Raw genomic sequence first — 13425 nt, 5'->3', positions numbered from 1 at the left:
TCCCTGCCAACTGCTCCTTTGACTTTATCACCACTTTCCCTGCGCACATACACATGTGGCAGCTGATGGACAACCTCAAGGGTCAGCCCCAGAAACACCATCTACCTCCTTTAAGGGAAGATCTCTTCTTGGCCTGGAATTTACCAATTAAATTGGCATGGGTGGCCAGTGATTCCCAAGGGTCTGTTGTGTCTGCCTCCCTGGTGCTGGGCCAGTGCTTGGATTACAAGGGCATGCCACTGTACAAATTTTCATGTGGAGTCTTGGGGCAGAACTCAGATCCTTATGCTTGCAAGGCAAGCTCCTTTACCAACTGTACCATCTCTGCAGCCCAGGGTGTTGATCTCCGAAAGCGGCTTTTTGGTTTCTAGATTCAGACTCTCTTAAGCTGTGTGTCAAGAACTCCTTACACAGTGTAATCATTTACACTGCTTTACCATCAGATTGTGTTTTAGTACATGAATGTTGTCTGTGTCCTTAATGCTCAGTACAGTGTCAAGTAGTAGATGTTCAAAAAATGCTTAGCTGTGATGTGTGTGTCTGCTGGTTTATTGGAGGAGAGAAGACAGAAGCCTAATGACTCTGTCGTGAATGATGCCTGAGCATCACTTAATTAGAAGACATACAGGTCGTTATTTAATAGATGGGCTGAGAAATACACAGCACACTTGCTAAGGCCTTCAATATACTCCACTAAATATTCACTTGTCTAACCTCATGTCTGAATTTGTCATAAGCAGAGCTGGTGTCCTTATGCCTCCCACTTCTTAGAATCTGATTGGTAATGGGCACGTATTTTTTAGTGCACTCAATCTGAAAAATCCCCAAGTCCTGTTTCTAGCCCTCCTTTCCTGGGCTGAAGCTGACAATGGATGGTTGCCGCTTGACACTCCCGCCCTTGGCCTGTGCTGGACTCGCCTGGGTTTCCCACATTGGGCTCCATGTTATCTCTTCTGTTCTTGCACCAGCCTTGAACTAGAGGCCGTCTTGGACTCCATTCTTAGTTCTCTTCTTTTCCTTCCGCACTCTCTTCCATTAAAAGATTACTGCTGGGGCTGGAGGGATGGCTCACCAGTTAAGAGCACTGACCATGCCTTCAGAGGACCTGAGCCGAATTCCCAGCACCCACACTGTAGTTCACAGCCATCTGGAACTTCAGTCCCAAAGGATCTGATGCCCTCTTCTGACGGCTGTGGGTGTTACACATGGTGTACAGAGACATATGGTGCATGTGGTGAACAGACATGCATGCAGGCAAAACACCCACGAATGTAAAATAAAACAAATAATAATCATCTTAAAGAGTTTACTGCTCAAATGAAATCCGCTATGCAGATACCAGTTTGTCTTGATCATCAGCTTGACAGGGTTTAGAACCTCCCAAGAGAGACACTTTCAGACATGGCTATAAGTGTCCCAATTGTGACAGGACTCCATGACTTTGGACTTGCCCTTGCCTAGCACTCTGGTATAACCTTGTGGATTCTAATGTAGTTTCCAAACTGGGTATTTGCTTTCTGGACTTCCTCTGAAAATGGATCTCAGCTTCTCACTTGAACTTCTCATTATTAACCTCACCACACAATGTGCCCCAACCATCAGGCTTCCCAAAAGGTTTAGCAAGACCCCTATTTTTCACTTCTAAGAAGCTGAGCTCTGCATAATGTGACTCTGGCCTCAAAGACATTTGTAACTCATCTGCCCATAACTATAGATTACTCTGTGAATTCTCTTGCAATTGGCTCTTTGAATTATTATTTAGCTTTAGCTAAGTATTAAGTTGTTTTTCTTAATACTTAATGCTTTGTTTTCCTTTCTTGCGAGTGTGTGTGGTGTATGTGTCTGTGTGTAAGTGCATGTACATGCAGACAATCTAGAGTATCATTCCTCAGGAATCTCTCCACAATTGTTCCAAACAGGGACTCTCACTGGCCTAGAAGTCTACCAAATAGGCAAAGCTAGCTGGACAGTGAGCTCCAGGGACCCACGTGTCTCCATCTCCTATCTCACCATATACATAGTGCTACACCTGACTTTTTAAGTGGGTTCTGGGATCAAACTCAGGTATTCATGAATGCAGACAAACACTTTATCTCCCCAGTCTATACTTTTTTTTCTTGCAATGTTATAGCCTTGTATCCCATCCCCTAAATGTCTTCATGCTCCACATTCCAGCTTCCTTGCAGCTGAGGTAAATAATAATAAATGTCCTCTGCACAATCAGCCCTAAAACACTAACCAGCCATGTGTTCCTTTATGTTCTTCCTCACCTGGGCCCAGCAGTAAACACAGAACGGAGGAGAAAGCCCTGGGACAGCACAGATGACTACAGCTACAGATTAGTCCATTATAAAGGAAATAATAAAGACAGAAGTTAAGAACAAATACTTAGAAATGGTTATAGCAATTTGACATTGCCACAAGATAAAATTCAGGAGGAGAGGAGTTGTCTCTGAAAATACACTGATCTTCTGCAGAAACACTTTCTTTTCTTTATTCTTCTCAATATATTTATTGGTGCCTGAACCCAGTGCCCTGCAAATGCTAGGCAAGCACGTTACCTCCTTTTCCCAAGCAGATTTGATAAGCAATGTCCCAGCGCATGCCGCATAAAAAGGAAGAAAGGACGCTTGGAGTCTGAACGCACCACAGTACTGAATGGATGGCCTTGCACAAAACAGAAAGATAGGCTTCTGTTTTATTCAAGTCACTGTACTTGTGACATCCTTGCCTTTGGCTCCTGGTGAAAGATTAGAAAGAACCAGAGCCTGAGGGAGTGTTGGCTGCTCCTTGTAGCTTTTAGTAATACACTACCAGAGAGAGGTGATCTCAGGTGAGAAGTGTAAGCAGAGGTAGAAAGGAACAGAAAGTGTCTAGAAACTGAGGGCCTCAGAGCATCGGAAAACATGACTGTTTCTCTAACCTCAAAGAGTGGGAGTTTTCATGAAGTGCTCTTAGTCATTCCCAAGGCCTCTCAGATGCTCCAGTGGGATGAGGGGAGGAGAGCTTGTAATAGATGAGAGTCAAGGTGCATCTTCCCTCCCCTGTCTGCATCTCAGAAAAACCTCCAAGTAGATGCTGATGGAAAGATGGAAGCATCAGGACCAGAAAACCACTTGAGAGCTTGCTTTATTAATATGATTATTTGTGTAGAGTGGAATTCACATGTGGTAACTAGCATATAGAATTCACTAGAAGCAAAAGGAACACAGGCATTGTATTGGAAAGGAAGCCATGGCTTGACCTGCAAAGGCTCCTGCCTGACCTTTGTCCCAGGCTCCACACTTCCCAACTCACTGCAGAGGTGCGCACAGAGCATCATGGTCCGACTCTGGAAGGCTGGCTTCACAGTTCTCTCCACTGCTGGGAGATCTCCTAATTCCTGCTCAGTATTTGCAGGCCCTGTCCCTGAGTGTTCTGAGTTGTAATCAGTTTCTCTCAGTTCTCCTCCTCCATGGTATGGCAAGTTCATTGGCCAAAACAAGAAGTGGGGGACATTTGAGCACTGGTATTTGAAGTAGATTAGAGAAGGGGTGGCCAGTGCTATAGCCTAACAACACTTCAGGGCAGGATGGTGAAAACCAGCTACTAACCGTCATGAGAGGTGGAGTCCTCCCTCCATAATGGCTCTGCCAACACCTCCTGGTAGGCCATCGCCCCTTCCTTCCTTTCTAAAACTGGCACAATCTTTAAAATCTTACAGGGTCACTAACAGGACCAAATCAAAGCAATGCTTCCAGCATACATCACAAAAGTCCACCCCCAAGAGGATCAGGGGTGCCCTTCCTGAGAGTTCAATGCAGTACAGGACTGCAGTTGTGGGGCTTTGATTGTGATCTGACACCTCAGTGTAAGGAGAAACAGTGACAGCGTCGCCCTGTAGCTCTGCTGAAACTCAGAGTCCAGGGCAGACATTGCCTGGCCATGCCACTCTCCACCGCCCCAAGCACAGCAGGAGGAGAAGAGAGGAACACAACCCAGAGGATGCAGGACTCAGGTCCAGGGTCTGAACACTGGCTGATGAGAGATATGCTGAGTGGTGACGAGTGACCACCATACTTTGTGGGAGAAACTAAAACCTCTCCTCTGGATGAGAACATGCTATGCTGTCTCGGCATCTCTGTTCAGCATCCTACCCAGAGCTATCAGGCAAGAGAAAGCCACCGAGGCATGGAGACCAGAAAGGAGGAAGTGAAACTGTCTTTGTTCACAGATGATAGGATCTTTTGTTTAGAGAACACTACTGATTCAAGAGTCTCAGAACGAATAAAGTAATTCTGTCAGGATTCAAAGTAGGGGTCAGCGACACAAAGCCAACTCTAGTCCTACACCCTAACAATGAACAACCCACCACAGAAAGGAAAGCAATTACAGACATGATATCATCAAAACAGCAGAATACCAAGTAATAGCTCAACTAAGGACACAAAAGACTTGAACATGGAAGACTATAAAACTCTGATGACAGAAATCAAAGAAAACAAACATGAAAAAATGAAAAAAACCCAATCATATTCATGGATCAGAGACTTAAAATTGCTAAAATGTTCCAGAGCACTTAACATGATAACAGATTCAATGCAGGAAAAAATGTCCTGAAACTCATGAAATTGCCAAATGATCTTAGGAAAGACCAAAGCTAGAGAAGTCACACTTTCTGATTTCAAACCATACTACAAAGCTACAGCAACTAAAATGGTATAGCACTGGCAAAAGACAGCTGTATAGACAATGGGACAGAAGAGGGGTCCAGAAATAAGTGTATGTATAAACAGTCAACTGATGTTTGAAAGCGTGACTAGAACATAAAGCAGAGAAAAGGTTGTCTTTGACAAATTCACTTTGCCAATGAGCATGGCCTCTGGAACTAATCAGCTTCTTGGAAGCCTTGCTTATCAATTGAAAGCCACCTAGTTTCTTTGTGCCTTAATTTGCCCATCTGCAAAATGGAGAGAATAAGAAAGCCTTATGTCTAAGATCTTCGATGTGTTTAGAACATTCTCACACACTGCTGTCTTCAGCAGGACCTATGCAAGGCTGACCTCTTGAAGCCAGTTCCTTTGGTTATAGAAAGGAGACAAAATGGAGCATAGGCTGTTGGGATGAAGTGAATGTCACAGTGATGCAAAGTCCTGGTTCCCTTCTACGTCTAGAAAACTCAGGGAGTCAAGTGATCCCTAGGCTGGCTGTGGGGGTGAGGGGTGGGTCCCAAGAGAGGTTATTAGGGAGGAAAACAAAGGAATCAGTTTCCTCTGATGGGGTGGGCCGTCAGAACAGCCGCCCCCAAGCCGAGGTCTCCTCTCCTCCGCTTTGTTCAGAGCCCATTGGAACATTTCTCACACCAATGAAAACACAGAGTTCCAGGTGAACAGGAAAGAAGGGCTTTGCGCCACTGGCCTGGAACTCGGGTGTTTAGCCTTCTATCTGCAGACAGCTAGCTCCAAACTGGGAGCCAATTTCTGGTTTATTTTTACTTTGTGATGATATAAACTGATGCCTATTCCATAGAAAATAAGTTTCAGATTCTGAATGTTGATTTTTTTTTTCCTAGTCTAGTACTATGTAGTGTGATGGTACACAGTGGGTGGGGCATATCAAAGGCATTTCAACCTGTGACACTTTCCAGATACTTCCAGGTTATCAGGATAAAAAAGCCAAGCTTTTGCTGACCCATTCTGTCATGGTATTGGAGCCGCTTATCAGAATGCAACATCTTCCAGCTTTCCATGACTTTCCATCTGATCACATGGGGAGTGCAGAGCGACCGAACCACAAATGGGGTGCTAATTCACTCTGACCAAGCTCCCCACTTTCTGGCCCAGGGCTCTTTACACTGCACTAACCCTCAAATTCTCTTCTTTTAGCCAATTTTCTGCTCCTCTAAGAAAGGGAATACACAGAATTTTTTCTCTATAATGATGAGATTGCCTTCCACAAGCTTTTACTGACTCCAGAAGAAATATCATCTGGTTGCAATTAAAAATACCAATAACGAATAAATGCATCTTTCCTTCAAAATTTTGGCCAAAGTTTATTGGGGATAAAAGCTCATGAGACAAAATGGAAATGTCAAAATTAAATAAAACACATTATAGAAAAACAGCAATAACTAGTCAGCTTTCCTGCTTCAGAGTATGTTCAGAAGAGAAGCGACGAAGTCTCCTATTCAGCAGAACAAATGATTAACTTTTACAAGGCTAGAGACTTCAGTTATCTGACGAAGCTAAATCAGGGTAGAAGTGAACTGGGACAGACCTGGGGACAATTGGTGGAAATGTAACTTTCTGGTTTCTTTGGCTTTCCTCCTGGTTAATCTGCAGTTGTAAAGAGCTGCATGCATGTGATGGGCACATTCCACTGGACTCCAAGAGACCACCTGTTCACTGATTCTTCTCTTCCCTGCTTAGTTAAAGCCTCTCACTGTTCAGGATAAAGGGGAAAGTGGGAGAGAGAGAGAGAGAGAGAGAGATCCAAAGGCATTTGTAAGGCTATAAAATTGCCTCAGAAATCTTGTAATATAGAGCAGTGGGAGCCAGTTCAGGATAATTCAGTCCTCTCCCAGAGAAAGCCTGAGAGATTCAGAGACACTGGCCGTGGCTGAGAATGCAGCATCACAATGCACACAGGCCGTGCGCAGAGGTGTGGGAGCTACGAGCTGGATGGAAGAATCTGAAGCCAACTCAGAGATTCAGAATTGTAAGAACCAGGAAAGAAGACAAACACAGAGAAGTCAGGGAAGGGGCCTTCATGGCAGGGAGACTGGTTACTCGGAGCAAACAAGAATAAGTCCTCATGATAGTAGGAATTGACTCTCTAGTGGCCAGAGAAGCTTTGCACACATACACAAAGAAAAAAGAAGAGAAAGAGTCTCTATGGGTGTAACATTAAAGCTGTAGTTTTATAGCACAAGGTCTAGTATTGAGAAGTGTGTGTGTGTGTGTGTGTGTGTGTGTGTGTGTGTGTGTGTGTTTACTTCCCAGTTCTGTCTTCTGAGGGCTATAGAAACAATCACACCAAGGCAACAACGGGCATTTAAGCTTCCCATATGTTATGTCTTCACCCTGTTCTCATGTTGTACATTACATCGCCAGACTCAATCACCTCGACATAAACGGAACTTTGCACCTTCCCATTTCCATGTCCACCCACCCTATAGTGTATTACTGAGGGCTACTCTCAATAATATGACAATGTGTAGTGGTAATTTGCCAAGAAGGCAGATTTTTAGAAACCCTTCACATACACACAACTATATGCGACGGAAGTATATGTTTGCTTACCTGTAGAAATCATTTTATGATATATATGTGTATTGAGATAAGTATATCCAAACATCACATCAAACCCCTTAAATATACAGTTTTAAAAGGAAAAAATTCCATGATCTACTAAAAGAAAGGATGAACTAGTTTAGAGATGGGTCTGGGATAATTTTCATTGTTTAGGAGGGTTGGTGACAAGTTGTTGTTAAGGGTTAGGAAAAGCGTAGGCAAAGGAGATTAGATTTAAGGTACTTGTCTTAAGAGAGAGAGAAGAAAAAGACAATTATTTTATATTGGATTGGATTTCTTATTATATATATATATATATATATATATATATATATATATATAGAGAGAGAGAGAGAGAGAGAGAGAGAGAGAGAGAGATTGTTAGAATACGCCACAGAAGCTTCCAGTCTGAGGAAATAAGACCAGCTGAGGAACTGGCAAGGTGAGATAGCTATGACTTGTTCTGTCTCTCTGATCTTCCAGCATTCACCCCAATAACTGGCCTCAGGTTTGTTTTTATTAATAAGAACTTCTAAGATTCCTACTACAAGAGAAGGTACAAGATGAGCCTGGAATATATTATGGCAAAGAAAATAAAGAAAAGAAAAAGAAGGAAGGAAGGAAGGAAGGAAGGAAGGAAGGAAGGAAGGAAGGAAGGAAGGCTCAAAAAATGATAAAACACAAGAGCAAGCATCACAGAATCTCCAGTGAGTGTAATCTGAGCATCAAAATGACGCAAACATAAGATCTCAACACTGAATATAAAGGGAGTCTCGTGAGTGTTCCTTACTGTATGTAAGCACAAGAGAGCGCAGGAAAATGCCCACTTATACATGGAAGAGTGTTGGAAATACCAAATCACCCTTGGCAAGCTTCACAGACATGGTTGACTCTTGCCGAAGTCATCAATGCATGTCAACTCTCACAGTGGAGGTTCAGTGAGGAACAGCCCACTTACATAGTCTAGAATCCTTCCCACAAATAGTAATAAACTCAAAAATGAAAACATAGTGACTTTAGGTGGGGCAACCTGGCAGACACTAAAATAACCAAGTGGTCAAGGTCACTATGCCAGAGATGACATGGGATGGTTGCATGAACCCTTGCTATAAGAAACTAAGAATGAAGTTTATTTTGCAATAGTTCAGCTAGTAGTCAAGACTTGAGTTTTGAAGAGTTGCCAAAGGTTTGCCTTAAAGTTTCCTTCATAAAACATGATCACTGCCTCTACTAAGACTGAGGGTTTGCTTGGAAGGCCTTTGGGCAAACTGCATGCTTACTCAGGGCTATTTGACCCCCAACCCAGCCCTGCCACTAGCCAAGCCATCCTTTACAACTCCTGAAGTCGCACATTGCTGAGTCAAAGCCAAGGCTGGAAGACCCTCCCACCCCTGCCCAGCCTAGTGTCCCAGGAACAACAAAGACACGTGATGAGCAGTCACGGGGCCTGATTAGCAATCTTAGCAGGGACAAGGCTGACTGTCCCTGTGGGAAACATAGCCTGTCACCTCTGATGAGGGGAGACAGGGCTTATGAGAATGAGGTGACCTCAAGGGTCAAGGGCAGAAGTGGAGTTGAAAGTTATAGGCAAACAGGACAAATTAGGAGATAGGAGCTAAACAGCCAAACCAGGAAGGGGGTGGGGGAAGAAGAGAATTGAGGCCTAGAGGACCATGATGAAGAGGTGGCTACACCCTTGGGACTTTTGCCTCAGGTGGAACTACTCTCTTGGCTCATGCTCAGGTAGAGAGTAACAGGTCTTTCTGACTGAAAGACATGAACTGCCAAGGGTTGAGTCATGCAATCACTTTGTAAGCCTTAAAATCTCAGGTCATAGGAAGTCACAGGGCAGAGAGGATGGTGTAGAGGCCCAGTACCATGTCTAGCATGACTAACAACTGCTGTTCCCACTCTCCTCCTGGTCTTAACTAGCTCTTGGGTTTTATGCACCAAGAACTGAGGTGAGCGATGATTTTTAACTTGAAAGCTTGGAACTTTGCTCTGTGCCTGGCATGCTGTTTAAAATCTTGGTCAGCAATTAACTTCCTGGTCCTCACAGAGCGGGTCCTCAAGCTCTGCTTCGAATTTCCCCCCTGCAGTCTAGTATGACCTCAAAGACAGGAGAGAGACCTGTAGAGAGAGGGCAGTGATGTCTGCCTGGTCCTCAAGACACCCACAGGGAACTTCTGACACTCATGTAACCGGTGCTGAGTGAATCTGCCCCAGACGGTTCACACCTGGATGCCCAAGATGTCCACATCTGGATGCCCTACCTCTTTAATTCCTACCATTTATAAGGCCCCTTCCAGAGTACAAAGCTCATACATAGGAGTTAATGGGACCTATCACCAACCCATGCAGATAACTGAGAAAGGAATTGCAGTCCCCATAATATAAACCATCAAACCAACTAAACAAATGACAAGTAATATATGTAAGGTCACAGATCCCATAGAGATAGATAGAGCTGTGATAAGAAACTGGACTCTCATATTCCAGACACTTCTGGCCCATCCCTTACAACGCACAAACTCTAGACCCGTGGTTCTCAACCTTCCTAATGCTCTGACCCTTAAATACAGTTCCTCATGTTGTGCTGACCCCCGACTATAAAATTACTTCATTACTACTTTATAATTGCAACTTTGCCACTGTTATGAACCATAATGTAAATATCTGTTTTCTGTTGGTGTTAGGTGACCCCTGTGAAAAGGTCATTCAACCCCCAGGTTGAGAACCAGTGCTTTGGGCGATTGTGGAGACAATTCCCTGTCTCCACCACCTCCTCTCACATACATGGCCGAACTGAACGTCTCTACCTACACACAAAATCCAGGATGAGAATGCTGTAGCGTCAAGACCAGAGAGAAGGCTCACTGCTGGTAGAGAGTGCGAGACAGATGGGAAATGCCTAGGGTAGATGTGAAGTGTCCCCCACAGACACTGCTTTTGTGGGTTGCTGTGACAAGGCTTAGCTGGAGGAAGAGTGTTTTTGAGGAGGGAGGGCCCTTGAGGTTAAAAGCCATGTTTCCTTTCCCCTGTCTGCATCCTGACCTCCCCGAGGTGTGAGCAAGCAGCCTTCTGCTCCAGATCATACCACTGTGGCTGTGCCTTCAAATCATGAAACAACATCATTTTTTCCTTAAGTAGCTTCGAGTCAAGACAGTGGTCACAGCAGTGAAAAGAGGAACCCAAGGTCCACGTCCAGGAATGGGGCAGCACACAAAAGAAATGTGTGTGCTTAAGACACCTGCAGTTGGAGTGTCTGCACACACTCACTGGGACGATGGACCACAGTGGCCAGGTCTGCATGAATGTCAGGACATATGTTCAGGAGGGAAAAGGCCAAGCACCATTTTGGTACTTCCTGTATTTGAGGAGCTCTCCTATTTTCTCTTTTAATCTTGGGAGTTGGGTGTAATCTTCAGTTTTACATATGAGAAAAGTAAGGCCCAGGGAAGTCAAACAGTGTGCCTACAGTCACGAAGCCAGCTAGAGTAAAGGCTGGGCTAGCTGGAAAGTCTGTTCCTCACTTTACACCACATTAATAATAATGCCCTGAGTCTGGCCCGGGCCATTTAGAAGCTTACAATCAGACTTAACCTCTTTGTTGGGTATAATCACAAGCCAGAAAGCATTTGGACTAATGTATGTGCCAAGGAGAGTGGCTAATGGGTCATTTGAGTTATAGAAATTCATACTGGAGCTATAGTGATTTCCCCCTTGCCCCAGCCTAAAGAAATAAGAGGCTGGCTTAAGTTATGGGGGCTGCTGATCCTCAGGAGAAAGCTGGGGAGCTAAAGCAGAGGCAGCCCACCCTCAGGCATGAGTGCTCAACTTTCAGAGAATTAGCTTTATTTGCTACCTGGCTCTTATAAATGTGTGTGCATACCTTCCATGCCTGTGAATTTCTGAAGAGAGAGAGACAGAGACAGGGAGGCAGAGACAGACCAAACTTAACACATTGTAGCACCTCAAGTTCAGATGAAGTTACATGAAAAATCATTGCGTATTTTAATATTTTCGTTCATGAAAACATGTGCAAATCAGTTCTTTTAAACATCCTATAAAATAGTCAAACCAAAACAGATCTGAACTGATATAAAGACTTGTAATTGCTGAGTGCATTTGGTTCAATTTAGAAGAGTGTTATTTGTCACTAGACCAAAGGAAGCATCACGGTTTTGAGTATTGAAGAATAAAAAAATATATATTAGTGGGAAAAAATTCCTAAACAATCAATTTCACTGGCTATATGGCAGTACTGTGCAAGTATTGTCCCAGTGATCCTAATCACAGGGTCTCCAGACATAGGGCCCTCCTAACTGGCCGGGTTTGCTGTTTGGATGTTTCAAAGTGGCCCGGTTTGCTTAGGCAAACTGTATTAGCTGAGCCAAGCCTGTTCTGACTGCATCATTCCTCGGGGAAACAGAGAGAGGAGTTCTAGCCCCTGGTTCCCTGCGCTCACTGAAACCATCACACAGGTTTGAACCCAAACCTCACTGTTAGCAGGACTGACAGCCATAGGTGGAGAGGAAACCAAAGAACTTTCTTTAGCAATTCAGGCGCTCTGCATTAAGGGAAGGCTGGGCATGTATGCAATGGCCACCCGCTTGCAAAGAGGATTTTGGCTAGGACCGACGTTACTTTATTCTCCGATTTATAAACTATAAGGAGGAACCCTGAGAAGTTGAGTCTTTTACTGTGAATGTGACATTCCAAGATCAAGAGTTAGTCAGGACAAAACTGATGCACCGACGAGCAAATTATGAGGGGAGCATTTGGGGGAAATCATGCCATTTACAAACTGACCTCTAAGCGCTTTGGAGGGCCATTTCCATGATCATGTTAATAAAACTAAACTGTTTGCAATATTCAGCCAGTCCTCGAATCACAAGCCTGAGAAAATTGTACGCAGTTTCTGATAGTGGTAACTTTCACAGAGAGGGCAAAGAAGAAACTGCTACCAAAACAAAGCACTTTGTCCCCGTGGTGAGGGGGATCCCAGAGACCTTTGGCTCATCCCTCACAACTGGTCAGAGCTGGTCAGAGTAACTATTTTCCAAATCTTGAGAAGATTTCGCTCTGCTCGAGTTTTTACCAACAGTCAGACCACCACACCAAAGAAACTGCAAGGTGAAAAATGCCACCTCCCAGGACTCCGGGGGAGAACCCATTTCCCATCACCGGACGGACCCCACGGAGTTTGGAAAGAGGCGCCCCTGCAAAGCGCGGCGTGATGGAGCTGGGTGTCCCTGCGCCCATCCCACCAGCCCACAACCAAGGCCAATGCAGCCAGGCTTTTGCATCTGCATTGATTTTGGGCTCTTGAGAAACACGAAGTGGGAAAGGGCAAGGTACGCCACACAACAGCGGGGAAAGTTGCGTCCCGGGAGTTTGAAGAGGATTAGAGACCAAAGAACCCAAAAAAAGCCCCTGCCGGGAACCCCCATCCTGATCCGTGCACCGCACTCACCGCTCTCGCTCGCCCGCGCCGCAGAGCCCAGGAGCCCAGTGTCCAGCGGCTGCTGCATGCCCTCGGGGGAGCTCGACGGGGCGACCGCGCTCCGGCTAGCCAGCCGCAGAGGACGCGGGGCAGGCAGAGCCGAGCGCCTGCTCTCCAGCGTCCGCAGCGACGCGCCTGGAGTCCCGGGCAACTTCGCCAAGGGGTGGGGGTGGAGGAGCGGCCCGGTCCCGCCCGGCCGCGTGCGTCCGCCAAGTTCCCACGGGAGAGCGCCCCCAGCCGGCCAGGCTCGGATCGGCGGCCCAGGGAGGCGGTCTGCAGAAGCTTGGCTAGGGACCTAGTGCCCCTGGGGGTGGCGGCTTGGAGAGGCCACCTAAGGCTTCCTAAAGAGCCAGAAGTAACTAGGAGCCCTACAAAGGGAGCCTTACCTCAGATGGATACCCGGACTGAAACGCATTGCTCTGACCCTCTCTCCTGATAACCTGTTTGAGGTGGCTGCTGGGAAGCATTTCCCAAAGCCACCACCTATGGGAGGCAGGCTCACTGCCAGGACCAGACCTGATATCCTAAAGCCTGAATCCCAAAGTCATCCTAGAGCTCAGGCAGTCCCAGAGGTGAAGAACATTCCACCTTTGTGTTACAACAGGAAACAAGGCGTATCTCTGCTTCTTGTGGGAGTCGTTTTGGCCT

General features: G+C 45.5%; 1 protein-coding gene across 1 annotated transcript in view; it reads right to left on the bottom strand.

Annotated features, from left to right (window-relative positions):
* The window catches only part of Lpar3 (lysophosphatidic acid receptor 3), a 69031-nt gene extending 56144 nt beyond the window's left edge, over nt 1-12887 (bottom strand). The window contains exon 1 of the mRNA XM_036191235.1: nt 12748-12887. The gene's annotated coding sequence lies outside the window, so the exon portion shown is untranslated. The remainder of the gene's footprint in view (nt 1-12747) is intronic.
* Nucleotides 12888-13425: the final 538 nt, after the last annotated feature.

The sequence above is a fragment of the Onychomys torridus genome, chromosome 6 (assembly GCF_903995425.1).
Source record: "Onychomys torridus chromosome 6, mOncTor1.1, whole genome shotgun sequence".
In the NCBI taxonomy this organism is placed as follows: domain Eukaryota; kingdom Metazoa; phylum Chordata; class Mammalia; order Rodentia; family Cricetidae; genus Onychomys; species Onychomys torridus.
Note: the sequence above shows the minus strand (reverse complement) of the source record. Positions and strands in the feature narration are given on the sequence as shown.